General features: G+C 35.4%; 1 protein-coding gene across 4 annotated transcripts in view; it reads left to right on the forward strand.

The window, feature by feature from the left end:
• The window catches only part of TAFA1 (TAFA chemokine like family member 1), an 856,565-nt gene that overhangs the window by 173,062 nt on the left and 665,314 nt on the right, over positions 1-18,189 (forward strand). The window lies entirely within an intron of this gene.

Raw genomic sequence — 18,189 nt, forward strand, 5'->3', positions numbered from 1 at the left:
TAACAAAAAACACTGTTATGCGTGTTTTAGACATGCTGTGAAGGTTAAGTCACATTGTTTAGCTTAAACCTAGAAGTAGAAGTTGCTGTCTCCCTTGCCCTACCTTTCTGCCCCGGAGACTGTAGTTCTGACTATTGGGTGACTTGACTGAGCCCACACAGCCAATAGCTGCCATTAGAAGTCGGGTCAGTCTGATTTCAAGCCAGAAACTTATTTCCCAAAGACAGTGCATTGTCTGAATACACAGAAGAAGGGCGTGTTTAGCTTCTCTGAGAAAGTGCAAACAGAGCCTCTTCGCATAATTTGTGAAAACTTTCAAATCATGTCAATATTTGGACTTATTTGAACTGCATACCCATTTTAGAGGTGGCCACCTGGAAATCTGAGTGGTGGCACTTGGTGATTGCAGAGCTCAGCGTTAGCAGTGGTTTTTGTCACTGAACATTAGTGACATGACCTTGGCTGAGTAACTTTTTTCTAGGCAGTTTCTCATCTGGGAATATTGTGGCTATGTAAATAAAATAATTGTCCTGGGAGTGCTTGATAACCTGTAAACCTCTTCGTATATATTAGGAATTACTGAAACCCCCCACTTAATAGACTAATAAAATGCATCTCAGAGGTACCAAATGTGTGGTTTTGCTGTTCACACAGCTAAAAATCCATACAGGCAGTACACAATCCTTGTGCTTAATCTTGTGATTATTTTTCAATTGTTTATAATCTACCACCTAATGCCAGGTGTCTTATTTTATGCTTGATGCATAAAGTCATAAAATATGGTACAGTTTGCAGTGAACTTACATTTAGACTTGTCTCTCTCAATTAATACATGAATTATTTTTGGTGGGAGGCTAAGGCTATGCTACTTGAATTAAGTAATTCAAGTCTTACGGGCTTATTATCAAAATATAATTTTTAAACTGAGAAAACACATCATTAGGTTCTGAGTGAAATTAAACTCAGTATTTTCCCCCATTGTCTCCCCTTAGAAATTGCTTATTATCATCAAAGCATAGTAGAGCTGTATGTCAAATAACCCAAGAAACTGCAGCAGCGAAACCAATTTCAACCCCAAGTGCTTACACATTTGAGACCCATTTCAGATTCATTGATGGAATGAAGAAACTATAAATATGCCTTTCTAGATGCAGAAAGATTAAAATGATATTAAACAGAAAGTCCAATGATTCTATGTAATGCGTTTATTCAACTTTTTGGGCTTTCAACAATAGCTGCAAAGATTAAAGCGATAGATCATGGACATAGCAATATTCTAGATTATTTCAGTCAGAAATACAATTTTCTTTAATACAATCTTCTGTTTTGATTGTGTGCTTTTCAGAGTGAATGTGTGCTTTTTTGGGATGAGCGTTGTGATATATCCCTTTGTGGATCTTAAATCTTCAGGGACACTAATGAAATGTGTATGAAAACAAGAGAGAAATCAGGGCCAGTTATCTGCGACAATCCACCCCAAATGAGAAAATAAATAAATAAATAGCTGGACAAATGAACAAAAAAGGAAAAACATAATCTCATTTTCTTAAATCGGTTAAAACAAGTGACATGATGAGAAAAAATGAGACACCAGCAGACCCTGAGCTTTGCCACATTTGCCTAAGCTTGAAAAATCGCCTCCTTCCTAAAGCAGGAGCAGTCAGACACTGCGTGCATACCAAGTATCCAGGAAATGGGAAAAATGACAAATCTTTCGCTCAGAGTCCTGACTGGGTGGAGAGGGAAGGCTTTACAGCTCTCTCCTCACCTGCTTAGGAGCATTGCACCCACCCCTGCCTCTTATAGGTAGCTTCCCCATCCCCTACACAGTAAGATTGATGGTGCTCCGATCCCAAGCAGCCAATTTCAGTCTCTCAAGAAATAATCCACTACACTGACAGATGAGTGGAATTTGACGCGATGTTCCCCTCGTTCAGTTTGTGCACACCTGGATGGCACCAGCCAGTCCAGGTCCTTTAGGAGAAATAGAGATTTGGACCAATTTCTGCTGTCAAAACATAAAATCAGGACAGTGTTTTTGTGATGACTTGAATTTGTGATGTTTTCTCAATGCAGTGGGTTTGTACACAAATAGAAGGAGAATATGTTAACTAGAAAACTGACTGATTTTAATGGATTCCCCCGCAGTCCCTTGATGCTTCCTATTTCTCATATTTATAGTATTAGGAATGCACCATTTATTTTCAGTTACTCACTTGTTAAGGAAGATTAAAACAGTCAATCAAATAAAAGTGAATTTTAAAATTACATAGAAGAGTAAAATGTGCTATAGATTAATGGATTTCTAATTATAAGAAGTTACTATTTTGCTAACTCAAGTTTTTATTTGGGAAATGATGTAGGAAATTATAGCAATTTGAAGAACATTCATGCCTTTTTTTAAATGCATAAAGTAAAGCTAGAAGAACACTTAATTTAAAAAAAAGACTAAATAATCAAAGCTCCAAAGTGGTATCTGTTGTTTCAGGTCAGTAAAACAGACAGTTTCCAATCTTTATTATCACCAGTTGTATCACAGGTAAAAAAGGATAAATGGATTGTTACTATAACTTTCTGATTTAGGATTCATTTTATGCTGCTTATGGGATATATGAGTTGTGACAACAATTTTAATGATTAATTTCCTGTGTGGATGTATACCTGTATTTATGTGGGTGTGTGGGGTGTCTTTAAAACTTAATAAAATAGGGATCACTTCAAGGTACTTTAGTGAGAAAAGAATCTTGGAATTCTTTAAATATTTAACATTATAAAGATAAATTACATGAGACCAGAGTTTACATGGATTAATGAATCATTTGAGTCACTACTGTCTATTGACAGGAGTAGATGGAAGTGATATATAAGATTACTGTCAATAGAATTATGTATGTAAATATAGACTGATTTAAGGCTTTATTAAGCAAACAATGTATTTAGAGCTATCTATTTATAACTTAGTTATTTCATACTAAACATCATTTAAAAATGTGGTATTTTTGGTTAAAATATTAAAAAGCATTGTGATATGTTTTATATATTTTTTATTTGCTGTTTAACATTACTTTGTTGGAAACTGCTTAAGGGATATGCATTAAAAGGCCAAGGTATGTTACAATAAAATATTACTTTATAATTGTAATGTAAAAGAAATAGTGAGAGCAGCTGTGGTTTTGTATTGGCTTTTTAAAAATGCACACCAGTACTGGATTGCTAAGTGTAGTGAATTGGCCTAAGGATTAAAGCAGACAGGTTGTTATTTGGTGTAAGCTGGTGCTAGTGATAATCCATTGATCATCTGATTGATGATATTGACCTCATCCCAGAGTCAGAGTGCAGCTTTGGACATTTTGGTAAAACCCCACTGCATCAAAACCCAGTAGAGAGGCAAATAAAAATTCCTGTTGATCCCATGAACTTATGAGATAATTATTAAAATTTATATAAATACTGTTACTTATGTGAGCTCAGCCTTGGCTTTCATTAATAATTAAGGAAAGTAGGTATCATACCATACTGAAACCACATATCTAGAAGTGACATAAATGAACATTAGCCTTCAATTGTTAAGTTTTTAAAGTCTATTTGAGATGACACATTGAACCTTTTAAAACTATTCCAATTTTAAATTGTGTAAAAATCAAAGCTTCAGTGTATAAATTGGTCCACCATTAAAAAAATTTGGGCAGTTTCTCCTAAAATACAAAATGTGTAAGTCTGAACACAATTCCATTTCCAGATATTTATTGCAAGAAAATGACTGGGACAGGTCTAAATGGTTAAGTTAGCCATTGCGACAAAGATACTAATGGTAATAATTAGTGGGGAGTTTCATCTCCAGCAAAAGGGAGGGAATCTGTAAGTTGAATCATTGTACATTCGCAGATGATGGGATTGAATGTAGTCACTGCAAAGGATGAGATATGTTTATATGGACTCACGTAGAATAATGTCCATGATATAGCTGAGTGAAATAAACACAGAATGCTCAGCTTCAAAATAATTTTGAAGAAAAAAAATACTTGTACATGCATCAAAAAATGTCATGAAGGGTACAGATATCCTCTATGATAGTTAAATCTGTTGGGATGACAGGGATGGCTCAGAGTTTTTATTTAACATTCTATTTATTATATATTCTTAAATTCATTTTAATATGGATATATTACTTTTTAATAAGAAGCTTTTAATAGCTATAGAGAGTTTTTGTGGTAAAATTGGAAATATATCAAACTGAGTTTCCAGTTTAAGGAAAAAGAAAGAAATAGAGGTGGAAAAATATCACAAGTTCCTTTTCTTTCTAAAAGCCTTAATCCAACAAAAAGCTTCAGCCAGTATTTCCCAGGTTGCAAAACACTGTCCACTCACTTGCTCCTTGGAAAAAAGCTATTAACTGTTCAAAGTGCTCACTGCATTGCATGTTCTTTTCTCAGAGACTTGAAGTACATGTGTGTAAAAGCTCTGGAAATGTCTTCAGATAGGAAACCTAATTGTGTTTAACTCAAATTTTCCAAGCATTGTCTAGTTGGGTACCATCTACAATTCCAGCATGACATATTGATCATATGCATATGGACCAAGATTATCCTAGAACCCTGTGTTGTTCTGTTTATCTCTCACTTTTAGTAAGGAACTTGAAACTGAATACAAATTCAGAAAATATTTGTTACATTAGTCGGAGAAGAAGGAAAGTTTGCTCTGGGAGAAACTTAAACTTTCTCATTTGTTACAAGGCTTGTGTGTTAAGTGTGTGTGTGTGTGTATGAATGCATGCATACTTATGTGTGTGTGTTTATTTTTTGGAGATACTTCAAATGGAGAGTGATATAAACATTAAATTGTATAATATATGTGTATCTGTGTAATACCTTTGTGTAGAGATTTGACTTCAATATTTGACAGCTCTTTCATAAATCAAAATAATCTGAAGAATTAACCTTTAAATTGAGTAAAACATTAAATCCCTAAGGTTTTCAATCATAGTGTGAGGTGTTTCTCCTATAGATTTAGAAAATATAAGCATGATCTGAGGGGCTGAAGAGGATACTTCACTTAACAAATAGGAAAAAGCTATTTGCTTTTGAAATCAAGAGAAAAATTCACTCTTTGTAGTGGTGAGAAAATAACACTAGACAAGCAGGTTTTCCTTTCTTTGGGGTAAAAAGAAGATGGATTGTTGTGTTAACAATTTGTATACACTAATTGGATTCACCAGAGATAATGTCCTCACTTAGGGAACCCTGTTGGCTCACTATTTCCTTCATCTTCTCTGACATTATTGAATAAAGAACCAGAAAAAGAAAAGAGAAATGATGTTATTGCAGAGTTTGTCTCCCAGAAGATGGATAGATATGCTGAGTAATCCTTGTACTCGTTAAACAAATCCTTCCTCCATCAGGGAAGGAGTCAAATGAAATCTCACTGAGTCTAGAAGAGAGGAAGCCCTCCTATACCCTTAATCAAGGTCATTGTTCTGCTGATGCAAATACTTATATTTGTCTTAGATGCAAATGTGTATATTTATCTTAACTATACCCTCACTAAGACTTCTCTTCTAAGCACACTTCCATGTTACCCAACAATAAATCCAAGTTAAGTGGGTCTGTATACATCCATAGAATTTTTCTTATTTCCCATTCATGGGGCTGAAAAATGGACCCATTGAATCATGTACTTTGAATAAAATGTACAATTCCTGATCCAGATTTCTATGAGTCACCACACAGTGGGGAAAGGGCCCTTCTATGCTCCTGCAGTTGACAGTGTATCTTGGATTAGGATAGGCCAGTAGGTCAGACTTCTCACTGAAAAAATATGTAGGTGTAAATTAGTGGCTATTCAATAAATATTTTATGGTCAACTTGCCAATAACTTTATAGCTTTTGAAAATAAAGATACTGGAAGGAAAGAACCACATTAATATTTTTTATATCAAATGGTAATGAAGAAGGAGCATGAGTTTAAGAGTAGGATGCTGGGGCTTTCAGCATCCTAGGTTGTCAGCTAGGTTGTCACTTGAAGACTCTAGATGAGAAGGTTGGAAGAGATCAGTGATTTTCGTATTGTACCTAGCAGCTCCAAGATGGAGAGCCATGTGTATCACACATAGCAAAGTATATTCTGCCAAACGATGAAGCATTAAACTGCCCAAGGAACTGATTTATCAATTTTATCTATTAGAGTAAGATTTGCTGCATAATCACCCTTGTATATTTTATGAAGTTTTCAAAGAGTTTTAATAGAAAACTTCAAATGTCTTTGGTAGCTTTGGTAAAATGTTTTCAAATGTTTGGTAAAATGTCTGTGATTTTATAGATGGATAAGTCAAATACCTTCGTAGACCAAACAGGTAATAAAAAAGATTGAACCAGCCTGGAGGCCAGACAACACAAATGCTGGAGATTGAGACAACAGAAAAGCACAGATACACTTAGGGGTTACAGCATGACCTTAGTGACACCTGAATTGGGCTCAGGGTGACTAGATCATTAGATAATCCCAGACAAGTCAGATTTCTAGAACTTTATGTTTAATTTCCTTATTTTTCAAATATCAAGTGGGCCAAACAAAATTTGACTTAGGGCAATATCCCACCATCAGTACACAATCCCAGATAAGATTATCTTTAGGAATTCATGAGTCCTAGCGGAATTTTCAAATCCTTTTATCAAGTAGGCTAGAGAGAGGTGGCAGTGTGTTTACTGTAAAATTATGCCCCTGGTTTATCCCTATCTGGAGTTTATAACCATCATGCTAAAACACTGTGTCTTTGAGCCTTTCATATGTATGTAACTGATATCACTGGGGAGCTGATAAACAGAACACTTATACAGTGAATTTAGTGGCCCAAACAGAGATCGTAATTGAATCTTAGCTAAAAATCAATTCATTTTCCTTTAGATTAATATTTGGGAGAAATGGTATCTGTAAGTATAATAAACCGGAGGGAAGCATCAGGTGGCATAGTGAGACTTAGAGAAAATCCTTAATTGTAGATTTTATTAAAGTTCTCAGAAGTTCATCTGCAGTCTGCTAGTGGGCTATAAATTTATCTCGAAACCCAAGAGCTTTTTTTGTGCTGTTATTTTGGGAAAATTAAGATTTCTTGTGTACTCATTTTGTATATGAATTGGGTCTACTTACTAATATACCAGCTGACTTATCATTCTACTAGAAATGGCATGTAAGTAAGGCTTACTGAGCTTCCTTAATTAGTATTCTACTAAGAAAAGTGGCTGCCAGCTCTTGGAAACGTTGCAAAATGCCTGCATGCAAATAATTAGAATTTATGCAATTTTGGGAAGGATAATTTGTTATCAGTGTATCATGAGTGTTGTTTGAATCGTTAGTGATTTTCAATTGCTGTGGTCTGTGCTTTTTAATTATAAATTAGTGTTGGTTTAGTTTCATTATTATCAATTAAGTTTGCTGTGGGCTGTTTTGTTGATGCATATTTGCATATTTTAGATTTTAAATTTGCTGAAGACTAGACTTTAAGACATTACTGAATGATGGGTCAGAAATGCTTAATCTATATCCTTATTGTAAAACATATATGTGTAATCACCCTCAAACTCATTTGTGTGGTGACATTTGTATAGTGACATTATTTACATACTGCCTGTGAATCTACACAATATAACTCTCAAGATAAGTAACATTTTTGGTTTATTTTTATGTCCACAGGGCATCATTTATAATGTATGAGAATATTACTAGGTTTATCTTATTTTCAAAAATAGTAATTCTTAAATGTATCTTTCCAAGTATTTATTACTTAACTATTTTTCCATTGGAAGGTAGAGTTAGGTAGAAAGTGGAAATAGGTCAGGAAAATTTGAATACCACTGTTTTAGGAAGAAAATGTAACTAGCTGTTCACAGAAATATAGATTTTTAACAAGTCTGGATATAAAAAAAAATGTGACAGCAAAAAGTAAAAATTTAAAAAGTGAATTTCTCTGAAATTAATTGATAAGATGTAAGACAGGAGAACTTGCTACCTAGAAGCTTCTCAGATGAGGTTTTATCAAGTTGAATTGTTTTTGTAGCTTCTTACATCTCTTTATCTGATGAAAATACAAGATGTCATGTACTGGGCATGTGCTTGAGAAACTAGGTCACTGGGTGAACATTTGTAGGGCAACATTTCTGACAGCTACTCTCAGAATTGTTTAGAAGTAAGTGCAGATTTATGGAATAAATGCTGCCAATCTTCAGCCCTCTATCGCAGGCCTGGGTGATCAATCACAGTGATTGTTCCCACAGAGCCCACATGTGACTACGAATCTTCCTCAGTCCTTTTCTAGGTACTGCCTATCAATTGATTGACACTGGCATACAATTTGAGGGTTTTTGACTATCCCTGATGTGGACTAATCGATCATCTCTAGAATCTCTCTTACCTCCAAAAAATGCATGCTAAGAAACATTTCTTAAAAAAAAAAAAAAACACCAAATTGTAATGAAGCCACATTTGAATAACTTTATGTAACTACTGTAAATAGTATATATTAATGTAGTGTAGTTTTAGATAATTCTGCTGACTTCTGAGATTTGCAAAACTTACCTTTCTTTCATTACCTCCAGAATTTTTTGATACCTGTGCCATTCTTCTGCCTCTTTGTTTAAAATGCAGATGTGTTTATGATATGTGCTCTAGTCAAAAGGTACTCAGCAATTGCAAAGTGTGAAGCAATTCATGCTGCCTAGAGAGATTTGGGAAGCCCTTGTGCAGGGGTGATATTCCGTTGGGCTTTGAGTGTTAAGTGGTACATTTGAATGTTGGACAGGGATGTGGAGGGCTAGTAAGAAAGGATCAATAGTGTCCTTTCTACAGGGGTAAATAGTACATAGTGTAGACTTACAGACAGATAGTGAACCTGGTTGATGGTAGGTCCTAAATTAGAAGCACTTGATATTCTAATTTCAAGAGAATCCACTGTGCTCATGAAAAGTTTGGTAAATGGAAAGAAAGAGATCTACTATCCACAATTTTAGTTTCTATGGAAAACAAGTTAGTTAATTAACAAAAATACAGTAACTGTACTCTGGCCAGAGTCTCTGAGCTGCACAAAACCGTATATACTTGTAAATTATTGTCACCTTTGTGTAATAAAAGACAAAGTTTATGATTACTGTTGATTTTAAAAGTCTGGTTATTTTATTAAAGGAAGCTGCATGTCTCGAAATCAAAACCTAAGAACACACACAGTTAATAGTTAGCATTCAACAAATTTTTATTGGCCTATCACTAAATGCAGAGAACTACAATTCCCGAATAACAATAGTCATGCTATTTCATCATAACCACCATTTTAACAATGCTTTCCCATCAGAGTATCAGGTCTGTGAGGGTTGAATACCCAGCAGTCTGGCTATGTGTGAAACAGTCTTAAAGATGGTGAGGGTGAAAGAAATTACAAATGAATGAATGAGTGAGTGTTTCTAGGTCCTTGATGTCTCATTATATCCTCATAATAACCTTATGAGGTAGAATATCTTTCCATTTCATTGATAAAGGGAATTTAAAGGAAACTCTAATTGATTTGTTCAAGGTCATCTAATACAGCAGGACAGATTAGGAATTTTGCTGTCTTCTGAATAACAGCTTTGTTTATAGTCTTTGCTGGGTGTCATCCCTGATATGGGCTGCTACTTATAGTAAGAGTTTTTTTTTTAATATTTAATTTTTATTTATTTTTTTTATTTTTTTACATCGTTGTTCATTTTTTTAAATATTAAATTTTATTTTTATATTCCCCATACAATTGCAACCCCCCCATTCTGACCCCAATCCCTCCCCTCCCGCCCCCACCCCCCCAAAAGTGTCTCTGGTTCATAGTTTTTTGTTGATTTTGATTTTCACTTTCTTATAGTTATTCATTTCCTGATCCCTTATTTAAGTTTTCTAGATTCCTGTTATGAGTGAGACCATCCGGTATTTCTTTTTCTTTCTGGCTTATTTCGCTAAGCATGATCCCTTCCAGCTCCTCCATGTTGCTGCAAATTGCATGGGTTTATCTTTTTTGAATGCTGAGTAATATTCCATGGTATATATGTACCACATCTTGATCCAGTCATCTATTTTTGGGCATTTGGGCTGTTTCCAAAGCTTAGCTATTGTAAATAGTGCTGCTATAAACATAGGGGTGCAGGTGTTCTTTGGAATTGATGTTTCTGTATCCTTTGGGTAAATACCTAGGAGTGGAATTGCTGGATCACATGTGTAAAGCGGGACAGGACACAGTGCAGGTTTTCTGATCCCATGCAGACCGGGTAAAGGAGGAGTCAGAGTCCTCAGTGGTTTTGCAGGTCTTTTATTGGGGTTCACCAGGCATATGACAGGCAGGGGTGCTGGGGGGCCAGGAGCCTGGCAGGCCTCCCAGCCCCCAGCAAATCCTCACTCTATCTGGGCTCTCTGGCGTTCTCTGCTTCTGCTGCTTTGCTTCTCTTCGGCTTCTTTCTCAGCTTCTCTTTTGGCTTCTGCTGCTGCTTCTGCTGCTGCTACTGGCGTCCACGTGACGCCGCCCTTAAAAGCCCAGTCTTAGCCCAGGTGACTCACATCTACCTATGCCCACACCCTATTCCAGGTGCCCGCCATCTGGCATGCATTCAGGACAAGGATCCATCATCTATACTGATGGCGGGAGGGCAGAAAAGCCTGACATTTTCTTTACCCTACAACATGGAAGCTCTATGTTTAGTAGGTCCAGAATCTCCACACAGCTCTCCATAGTGGTTGGACCAGTTTGCATTCCACCAACAGTGCAGAAGAGTTCCTTTTTCTCACACCCTCGCCAACATTTGTTGTTGCCAGTTTTTTTAATATGTGCCATTCTCACTGGTGTAAGATGGTATCTCATGGTAGTTTTGATTTGCATTTCCCTGATTACAAGTGATGTTGAACATTTTTTCATATGCCTGTTGGCCATTTGCATTTCCCCTTCAGAGAAGTTTCTTTTTAGCTCTTCTGCCCATTTTTTGACTGGATTATTTTCTTTGTTGTTGTTGAGTCTCATCAGCTCTTTGCAGATTTTTGTGATCAGTCCTTTATCATTAGTGTTGTGTGCAAAAATGTTCTCCCAGTCGGTGGGTTTCTCTTTGTTTGGTTATTGTCTCTTTTGCTGTGCAGAAGCTCTTTAATTTGATGTAGTCCCAGCTCTTTATCTTTGCCTTCACTATCACTGCTTTGGGTGATGTGTCTGTAAAGATATCTTTGATGTGCATATCACGTAGTGTTTTCGCCTATATTTCCTTCTATGTATTTTATGGTTTCAGGTCTTTATGTCTAGTTCTTTAATCCATTTTGAGTTGATTTTTCTGTATGGTGTGAGGTAGTGGTCAAGCTTCATTCTTTTGCATGTAGCGACCCAGTTTTCCCAACATCATTTCGTTGTTCATTTTTAAACAATATTTGCTTCCTTCCCATAGTAGTCCCCATAGAGTTTCTTCACCTGTGCACCCCATGCACCATCACCACAGTTCCCTGGGCTCCTCCCTCCCTGCCTCTGATCCCTCTCCCTCCTCCTCCCCTGTATTATGTCTCTGATTTATAATTGTCTGTTTTTGCTTTGTTGTGTTCTGTACTGTTATTATTTTTTTACACTGATGTCTGTATAATAAGAGTTTGATCAGTGCTACAGCCCTACATGATGGGTACTGTTACCTTATTGTACATATCCCTGCAAAACAGGAATAGTAATTAGAAGGCTGAGAGGAAAACATAGCTTATGCACCAGTTCTCAGTTATGTACTCTTTCCATCACAAGAAATTACTACTTTTAGAAATATCAGCATACTAGTCTTGGTCAATTTAAAAAACAAATTTCTGTGTTGAAGGACAATGTTTTGCATTAGCAGGCAACTGCATCTTGGGCATTAACTTGGCATTATCTTACAATAATTTTGAGTACTGTGGTTGAATAATGCTTTGCCTTCATTTTGATATGCAAACACACATTGCCAAGAATTTTATTTTATTCCCATTGCATTAATAGCTCCTCATTTTCAAGTATTCTTTACAGGACTTTTGCATCCTGATCACATTTTTTAGATTGAAGACCCTTTTTTGTGCTCCAGGCCGGAAAGTTTACTGCATGGGATTACATTCATTAGTTTCAGACTTAATGTAAATTTTGTTTTACTGAAAATAAAGTTAAAAGTCATTCACACTAGAAAATAATTTTCTCTAACTGCAGTTTCACCTTTTGATAATATTTTTTGGCATTTATCATGTTGAGACTTTATAAATTATCTAGAATATTGTAAAGTGAGCTGACCTTTCTGATAAGTGGTTTAATCATTTGCAGCAGTGTCATTTTTGTTAAAACCGAATTTGCTGTTTTTCAAATAAAACTTGCTAGACTCAAAGCCCAATAATGTGTTCAGTAGAAATTGCTTGCATAATAAGAAATGAATCTCCCTTTTAAATTCCTCTCATCATCAAAATAATTCTTTTTACTATTGCAAAATATTCCATGACCAGTGATCACCAATTCCTGACACACAGCCCAGTCTTCTTGTGATCATGCCATTGTAGACATTACTATCAATTACTGCACACTTAATATTAGAAACTAGATTCAAGTTCTGGATCCTTGTAAACAGTGTTTTACTCATTGAGCTGTTAAAAGAGATAGGCAAGATTTGAAAAACATTGCAATAACCATTCCCATAGCAATCATCAGCACCCACTATGTCATGTGATTGTGAAGTGCCTGATATGGTTATTGTTTCATTATGAGATATTGTCCATTCTTTAAAAAATGTTTTAATTGATTACTTTTGTTTTGCATGATTGTTTGTACTAAATAACCCATAGTCTACCACCATAGACCCCAGGGCTCCCTTCCATTTTTGTTCTCATTCTCCCTCTTCTCCACCCCTCTGCCCATCTGTTTGCCCCAATTCCAAAATTGGCTTTCAAGGGTTAGTTTTTTTTTTTTTTTTAATTTTAGCATTATCTGATCCTTTGTTTCGTTTTTCCATATTCTTCATGTAAGTGACACCATTCCATATTTGTCATTCTTGCGACTGATTTTGCTTAGCGTAATACCCTCCAGCTCCATTCATGTTTCTGTGAATGGCAAGAGTTTACCTTTTTTAATAGCTGAGTAGTATTCTATTTTGTGTGTGTGTGTGTGTGTGTGCCATTTCTTCTGTATTTTGGGGGTAGACACCTAGGAGTGGAATTGCTGTGTCTGTAAGATACATTTGTAATATTTTGAGAAACCTCCATACTGTTTTCCATAGCATTTGGACCAGACTACATTCGTGCCAACAGTGTAAGAATTTCCTTTTTCTCCACATCCTTGACAGCATTTATTGTTTCTGGTCTTTTTGACATCCATTTTCACAATTGTGAGATGGCATCTCATTAAGGTTTTGATTTACATTTCTCTGATAATAAGTGATGATGAGCATTTTTTTTTCTTTTATGTGACTATAGGCCATTTGAATCTCTTCTTTGGGGAAATTCATATTTAGTTTTTCTGTCCATTTTTTAATTGGGTTATTCTTTTTATTTTTGTAAAGGTGTCCATTCTTCATGTAGACTATTCTTATATTTAATTAAATTTCCTCTTTATGGGGAACACTGTTATTCATTTAAAAATAATGATTTATATGATTAAGCAAGTTAATATATGTGAAGTACTACCTCACCCATAAACTGTGGATTCCTGTTTATAAAACCACCACCTTGCAGATGTAAGGAAGGTATAAAGATAATATTGTTCCTTAGCTGCCATACGGTAGGTGTCTAGCATATGGTATCTCATTGTATTGTCATGTAAATATATGAATGTCAAGACAAAGATAATATAGATGTATTGCTTGATACTAACACATGCATCCATAGTATTTTATTGTATAAAGAGAATGCACATACACATTTATAGCTTGGATTTATTTACTTATTAATGATCATATCTCAGTCATATGATAATAAAGCTGTGCACCCAACATAAGCAAAATACAGATATTTTATGATTACTCTGTGCTGGAATAGGTAATAGCCATGAGTTCTAAGTAAATATGAACAGGTCAATATTTACACTATTCTTTCTTCCCAAAGCATGCTGTGTATGTAATTACTGATGACAGTGTTCTAATCAATAAATTTGGTAGAGTCTGTATGATGCCAAATAATGGGAAGTTTGGTTAATTAATGGAAACATCTGCCCAATAGCTCATCAATGGGAAACTGTTCAAAAGTCAGCCTTGGTACCTTGTGATCCTTAGAATGGATTATCACATCTGTTGATTGAGTACTAGTCAACTGAAATCTTATACCATCTATTCATACTTTTTAGATTTTTTTCTTTTCATTAATTGTGTTGTTCTTGCAATAATTCATCACCCCTTTATCATCGGACCTAACTACTAAATGAAGAAACTCAGGTATATACAGGTAAATAAAATAATATCTAAATGTCTGTGGGTTTCATCCCAGAATGCAATTTCTGTTTTTCAGTTATGTTCCTGTGTGTACCCCAATTTCTACTCTGAATACAAAATGATATATTTGTATATGAATTGATATATTTGTGTAATTGTGTATGATATATTTGTTTATGAATTGTCTGTGTAACATGGTCTTCAATATGTTGATTCCATCACAAAAATAATAATACAATGTGGTGTTTTTAGTCAGCATGTTTTTTATTTTTTAGGCTCTAGGCAATTTGAATTGGCATGAGAGAAAAATCTATACCATTGAAAACATGGATTAAAATAGTATAAGATGATGATAAATGTGCAGTTGGTATTTCAGAGTCCCTTAAGAACCATACTCAACAGGCAAGGCTCTCTATTGAAGAGGTCACAGCTTTATAGAAACCTTGCCTAGTTATTTGATAAAACTTTATTATCTCTTTTTTACTGTCCTCATTAACATACTTCAAAAATGCTGTTAAGTGTTTCTGGCAAGCAGAGCATCAGAGTAATTTTATAGTGGTGTAAGGATTTATTAATTATAATCTTTTCATGAGTCTATTTATATTCAATTGTGACATTAATAGGTTGCCAAAGCAAACTAGAGTTAATTGTATTTAATTAAATTGTTGAAAACAAGTAAGGGTAGTTTATTATTACTGTAAGCAGAAAACTCTATTGATGTACTTGTTTATTATGTACTTGTGAATAAGATCTGGTTTAAAGTTCTTTTCTATTGGATATGGTATTATTAATCAAAAGAAAGCGATATAAAAATGCTAATTCTGGAAAGTTGTCATTATAATAGAATGTTTGGAGGTGAAAATTTCACCTATCATTTGCAATCTTATATCCAGTGTTAGGTAACTATAATTGTGTTTCTGACAAGATAGATATCCATGTCTTCCTGTTATGCCCACTAAGGAGTTCTAAAGCCATCTGTCCACCCCCCTCTTCCTTCCTAGGAGGGATTATTTGGTGATGGAAGTGGTCTAGGATATGGGTCAAAGCAGCCACGAAAAAATACTCAAATGAGATCTGAAAGAGTAGGAAGAGCTCTTTCAAAAATTAGGAATGGAGTTTGGAAAGCAAAGAATTTTAGGCAAAGATAACAACATTATGAAAGTCTGGTGGTAGAGAGGACGGTATATTAGAAAAATCTGATGATCAGATGATCAGGGAAAAGGTACTCCTTTTGCATGGATTAAGACATGTAACTGCTTTGATGACAACAGGAAACAAAGAGTGGAACTGACTTTGGAGGAAAAAATTTATTGAGCACTCCTCCCTGCTTGTGTCTAGGGTATGCACAAAATATGGGCTTTATTCAATATTTGCTCTCTGCCTGGCACTGTGCAAAGAATTTCATATTATTTCACTTACACTGTGAGGTGGCTACTCTTGCTCTCTTCTTTTGACCCACAAGGAAAGTAAGGATCAGAGAAATTAAATAACTTACCTGAAGTGTACAACTAAGTGGTGAATCCAAGATTTGGACGGGGTAATCTTATTACAGATCCCTTTTGCTTCTTCACAACTACAGTACTGAATTCTTTACCTCTGTTAATATTAATTAGTTTTAGTTGTGGTGGACAATACTAAAATGGAAAACAATGTATTTCCAACAATATATTTCCAAATGGGTTTGGTGATGCCATTGTAGCCTTTTAGCTCCAGATCTCAGTGGTTTAAGGTAGTCAGTGTTATTCCTTGCTCCTGTTACTCTCCTAACGTTGGCTGGAGGCATAATACAGAAATAGAATCAGCATTTGTTGGATGAAATAGTACTTTTCAGCTCTTCAACATTTCAGAAATGAGAGAGGTTTGGAGGTAATATCAGCATGTAAATGCTTTATGTTTTAAGCGGTGCATATCACTTCTGGTTGTGTGACTTACCTCAGTGGCAAGGGACCCTGTATCTGAGGCAGATCACAGGAGCTATTGGGTGAATAACATCTAGGACAAGCATAAACTATCTTAGTGTTTGGGAAATGATATTTTCTTTGTTACATATGCTTCCATTCTTTGCTATCTGTGCTTAGCTTTCATAGTTTCTTTCAGTATTTCCAAAAGGCTCCACAAATTTCAGTCACTTAGTCTATAAAGAAGTGGGCAATCCAGTTAGTGAATTAAAAATTTCTTTAAAAAAGGAAAATAAAGCGTAATAAGACAGTAAGCATTCAGGGTTTTTGTTTGTTTTTACATGGATGACTTTTGATTGTGTAGATGTCACAAGGCCCCTCCTCATCCGCTTGAAGTCAAGCAAACACTTAGTTTGTAGGAGTTCCTCCTTTTCCTCCATTGAGTCTCTTTCCTATTGCAAACACCTAAGGCTCTTGCTCTCCGACTCTCTCTCATGGCCTCCATTTATCCTCTCATTTGTGTGAATATAATCTGTGAACTGATTCCCAGTTCTAAGAAGAATTGCTGCCTGTGAACAAAAGGTCAAAGCATTCAATACTACACTATCTGGGATGCTGCTGTTTGCTTTAGATGAAAGTTTCATAAGGCATATTTACTAAGTAGATGATATTTTTATATTATCTTACATATTTTGTACTCTTTATTTTCATTTTCAGAATGTATCTGTTTCTAGTTGGCAGGCAGAGAAATCAGTTATGGATCAAATGCACCCATTTGTCATGGATTAATGCATATAAATGCTTTGATGACAGCAGGAGACAAAGGCTTGTGAGGGTGGATGCTGACTTGGGGAGAAAAAAATTAATGAAGCTAGGAAAACAGTGATAGCAGAGAGCATTGCAATTTTAGGTGCTAAATGACTTATTTTCAAACCCTAGGAGCACGGTAATATTATTCCTCTCCCCCTTCTTTAATTAAGTGCTCTCATAATCCATAGTGACTTCACTGAAGAAAAGTTGGTTAGCAGAGTTAGGTTTCCAGAGAGCTATTATTTAATGGATTGGGTTTTTCATATTAGCTAAAAAACTCTGTGTTGATGGGCAGAAAAAGTTGTAATTCACCATTTTGTGTCTAAAGGAAGAAAAGAAAAAATTAAGAACACTAGCTTTATTCATCAATGCTTCTATCTGTCATAAACATCATTAGCAAGTGTTGCTTTCCTATGGATGGTTCAGTAGATAACACTCACATATAAGGCTTAATTTTGTGTAACTTGGATTTAATATTTGGCCACCTATTTCTTATTCCTGGTGGAATAAGGCTGTGGTAATTATTTTTCAATATTTGATAGACTCTCTCCTTTCTATACACACATGCACACACACAAGCTCCATCATACATTGTTAAAATACATTAAAACCATACGTACACAACTCATAGTTGGAAATAACCTTTGCTATCATATAAACTTTCAGCAGACACCTCATTTGCCTCAGAACATCTCCTGCAAAGTAGTTGTTGATTCACTGGTTTGATCCTTCATCATATGTATTTGGGGTATGCTGTAATTGGGACTCCTTCTTCTAGCATAGGTAAATTTTTTTAATCATAAAACTAATCAGCCTCTGTGCCAAAACCTTTTCCATTCATACTTTTCTTTATCTCAGTTCATGGCAATTTTATCCTCCCCATTCTTCACATCAAAAAACTTGGAATCACTGCAACTTCCCTTTTTTCTCAGATTTCACATTCAGTCTGTCAGCAAAAGCTATTTCTCCCTAACTTCAGAATATATGCATGTTCCAGACACTTCTCATCACCCCCATTGCTTTGCCGCTACCGTGGGTGAAACCACTATTTCCTCTAAGGTGGACTACTGAGGGAAGCTATA

This window comes from Talpa occidentalis, unplaced genomic scaffold (assembly GCF_014898055.3).
Source record: "Talpa occidentalis isolate TD23 unplaced genomic scaffold, MPIMG_talOcc4v2.1 talOcc4.10, whole genome shotgun sequence".
NCBI lineage: Eukaryota > Metazoa > Chordata > Mammalia > Eulipotyphla > Talpidae > Talpa > Talpa occidentalis.